Raw genomic sequence first — 4,379 nt, 5'->3', positions numbered from 1 at the left:
AACTTAATACGCATGAAATGAATTTTCCTACTTATGATTTGTAAATGACAGAGTTGTGTTTACTTTGAAAATAAGGCATCGTTACCTATATCGTGAACGATGTTATATCTACACTGATCACAAAAGTCTGAAGTATTTATTAACTTAAAAGGAGTTAAACTTGAGAAAAAAAGGTGAATCAAACTTATGAAAGACTATTATGTGGTTATTGACTACCATATAGGGAAAGTAAACGTGGTAACCAATGCGTTAAGTCGAAAGACATTTTTTGCCTTAAGAGTATTTGATGCGTGCTTGGAAAAAATAAAAATGGTGCACTAGTCACAGAATTGAAGTTAAAACCTACTTTATTAGATCAAATAAATGATATTCAAAGAAATTATGAAAAGTTTATGTTAAGGATCGAACAAGTGGAAAAGGTGAAACAAAGACTTTGAAGTTAAGTCTGATGGATGATTATACTAACGAGGAAGACTATATATTCCAAATGATGAGGAGTTGAAGAAAGAACTTCTCTATAAGGCGTGTTATAGTCTGTTGACTATGCATCCTATAATAAGTAAGATATATCACAATATAAAGAGTAGGTATTGGTGGCCAGACATGAAAAGAGTTATAATTGAGTTTGTTAATAAATGCTTGACAAGTCAACAAGTTAAAGTAGAGCATCAAGTTCCCTTGGGATTATTGGAACCTATTTTTATTCCTCGGTGGAAGTGGGAAAGAGTTATGATGGATTTTGTGCCAGGACTACCTTTGACACCTAAAAAATGTTGTCCATACTCACTTATTGGGCTCAATGCTGTAGGAACCCTCCTAAAACTAATGTTAGAGATTCCAACTTATTTGACTTCCTAAAACTAATTTTGGAGATTCCAACTTATTCGATTTCCTAAAACTAATGTTGGAGATTCCAACTTATTTGATATATACATTTTTCTTTTTTTTTTCTTTTGAAAATAAGAATGTTATAACATCTAATAGAGATATGAGATTTAAAGTTAAAAAATTTATAGTCTTGAAGTATTGATAATATAACCTATTGTGTAAAAGGGTATGTATGGATCCTAATCCTAATAAGTATCTAAAACATTATCATGGCATTGTAAACCTAATTATTCATCATCGAGCATCATCAAAAATTCATAAAAAACTTCATTAATCTAGCAATATTATACATGTAACATTATATATGCAATATCCTAAATGATCTAAATAATATAAACAATAGTGCACACATCAAATAAATAAATGTAATATGACACGTGCAAATATGAACAACATAAATGGATGACACAATATGAACAACACACCCCAAACCTAAGATGTGAATTGTACTCAATGTATGCAACAAAGAAATAATAAAAACATAAATAAAAGTAAATGAGAGAATGGAAGCAATACTCTCCTAGCGACTCTTTCTTAGACTGGAAAAAGTTAGGTGGGTATTCTTTTATGATGTCTTCTCTTTCGGATGTATTTGTTTTCTTATTATAACAATGGTTGTCTGTAACTTTATTAGATGCTTTGAATTAAATACAACATTGTTATCGCTGATAGTGCCATGATCAATGTGGTAACATGACCTACAAAGAAAAGAAAAGGGAACTAATAAAATAACAAAATCTAAAAAATAAAAAATAGAATAAAATTAATTAAATAACAATAAAATAAAATAAAAATGTAAACTAGTTGGGCTTGAGTTCATAGAACCAAATCGAGGCAATGTGTTGGGGTATATTGCAACCACTATGTTTCATCATATGCCCATTAGACATGTTAAAACATTCATCCAAGGATTCTTGTTTCGTTTCTTCGATAATGCCAACAACATAACATTCAACTTTGCCATCGCCTTGTAAAATATTAAATATACTTTGTTGGTCATATAGACATATTATGAGTTCTCACTTGTGGACATGAACCAATGGTTGTATTGCAAAAAGGAAAGGTATGCCCATTATTATTGGCACATCCTTATCGGTTATATAGTCCAAGACAATAAAATCTACTAAAAATATGAATTGTCCACTTGTACTAGCACATTCTATATTTTCCCTTCAAGTTGAGCAATGCGTTGGTCAGCAAATTGTAATTCAACAATTGTGTGTTTTTCTTTAAACCTAAATTTCCTAAAAAATAGGCAAAGACATTAAGATAATGTTGGAACCTAAATCAGGCAATGCTCCAGCAATGCATTGATTCCCAATAGTACAAGAAATAGAAAAATCTCTCTGGATCCTTGAAATTTTATGGCAATATTCTCGTGACAGTGGCACTACACCTTTAGTGAGTGCAATGCTTCTAACTCACCATTGTTGTGTTTATTGGAAAACACTTCTTTCATGAATTTAACATAGTTCAAAATTTGTTCCAAGGAATGGATCAATGATATTTTGATTTGTAATTGCTCCAGCACATCAAAGGACTTCTTAAAATGTTGGTCCTCCTTGGTGTTTTGAAATCGTTTAGGGAATGAGATAATGACTTTCCTTTAGGTTGCAACATCAATTTTGGTGGTATCGCAGGTGGCAATGTTGTTGGAATTGCTGGTGGCAATGGCTTATAATTATTGCACTGGCCAATATCCTTTGTCACAATATTAATTTCAAGTGGTTCAATATCAACCTATAGTTCTTTTCCTTTGAATTATTGTTTAGGCCTCTCATCTTCTTCCTTTTTGTGCTTTGTAAGTTTGAGTCCACTTCTCGTTGTGATAATTTTACAATGCTGGTTACAAGTAACTTCGGTGTCACTTGGTAATGCTCTTTTCTATTATTGTTCAATGAATTGACCAACTGTCAAACTTAATTATCTAATGCTCTTGGAGATGTTGTATGAATTTGAATGATATCATCATTTATTGAGATGAATCATCTGTTGATATGGTAACATCGGTTGTTGTTGTGCATACTATTGCTGTGATTGATGTAGTGGTTGTGGTTTTGTATTCTTAAAATTTGATTGCAATGCTTCATTAGAATATGCTACATCCTAACTTTCCCATGATAGATCGAAATTATTCCCAAAGTTTGGATTGTAGGTATTCTTATAGGTGTAGGCATTATCATTCCAATTATAGTTCATCGTGAAATACACAAATTCTAGATTTTTAAGTCATTCCTAAAACTTATGATTGTCATCAAAATAGACAAAAGTAATAATGAATGCTAATTTAACTTCGTAATTACATCTAGGTTGTTATATCTTCCTCACTATCTCAATCAATATTGTAATCTCTGACACCATTTTATTGATAGCATAAATTCCCACTGTTGCAACAACAAGTCTCCCCTACATCATCCTTTTGTTAGGATATTGGTAATCATTGTTGAAGATCCTCACCAGAATGTCATAGGCTTTATTGTATGATTCTTCCAGAAATGCTCCGTTGGTTGATGCATCTACAACCATCCTCGATTGCATGTTAAGACCATTGTAGGATATCTCTGATTGTGTCCAATGCCAGAAACCATGCATCTTGCATTGTTATGACAAATCTTTAAATCACTCCCAAACTTCATACAAATTCCCATCTTCCAATTGCGTGAAAGATGTGATTTCATTCCTCAATCTTGTATTCATGTAGTGAGGATTAAATCATAGCAAAAAAAGTTTGGGTAAGCTTGTTCAATGATGCTATAGCTCCAGGCAGCAACGAGTTAAGCCACGTCCTGGCTTTGTCACAAGGAGAGTAGGGAAATAGCTTCAGCTTCAATGCTTCCTCGGGCACCCCTTATTGTACAAAAGAGTCGCACACATTAATGAATACTCTAAGGTGTTCTCTAGTATCCTCGCTAATTGAAGCACTATATTACCCCTTACAGTGCAATATTTGGAACATTATAGGCTTCAGATTAAAGTGGGAGACATGGATATAAGGTTTAATAATGACAGGATTCAGATCATCTGTGGTTAGCACATCATGCTCTCAAATTGGCCTGTTGTAGACATAGATGTCGTAACAATTCTACGACATCAAAATATTTTGTAAAGCTTCATCATTGTAATAGGCCATGTTTTGTTGTTGTTGATGTTATTGCCTATTTTGGTTGATAATTCACTCGATTTCTAGATCAAATGGTTCTAAGTCCTCCACGTTGCTACATGTTATGCACCAAAAACACTATGCTAAAAAAGTACCTACAAACTAAAAATAAACAAAATTAGTGAAAAAAGAAAAACAATTATAATGCAATACTATTTCTCCCCGACAACGGCACCAAAAACTTGATTCTATGAAATTTTTACAACATTCGATTCAAGTGTACGTATCGTATATCAAGTAATAAAGTGGAAACCTCAAGAGTTTGGATGTTGAACCCACAAAGAGAAATGAATGACAACTTAGAATTGTTGATCATTTGCAAAATATAAGT

General features: G+C 32.5%; 1 non-coding gene across 1 annotated transcript; it reads left to right on the top strand.

The window, feature by feature from the left end:
* The first annotated feature begins 3,469 nt into the window (after nt 1–3,469).
* LOC120172385 lies at nt 3,470–3,576 on the top strand. Its single transcript, XR_005520964.1, has one exon. It is a non-coding gene; the product is annotated as a small nucleolar RNA R71 (small nucleolar RNA).
* The last annotated feature ends 803 nt before the right edge of the window (nt 3,577–4,379 follow it).

The sequence above is a fragment of the Hibiscus syriacus genome, unplaced genomic scaffold, assembly GCF_006381635.1.
Source record: "Hibiscus syriacus cultivar Baekdansim isolate YM2019G1 unplaced genomic scaffold, ASM638163v2 tig00111848_pilon, whole genome shotgun sequence".
In the NCBI taxonomy this organism is placed as follows: Eukaryota; Viridiplantae; Streptophyta; class Magnoliopsida; order Malvales; family Malvaceae; genus Hibiscus; species Hibiscus syriacus.
The sequence above is the reverse complement of the archived record's forward strand: the minus strand, read 5'-3'. Positions and strand labels throughout refer to the sequence as shown.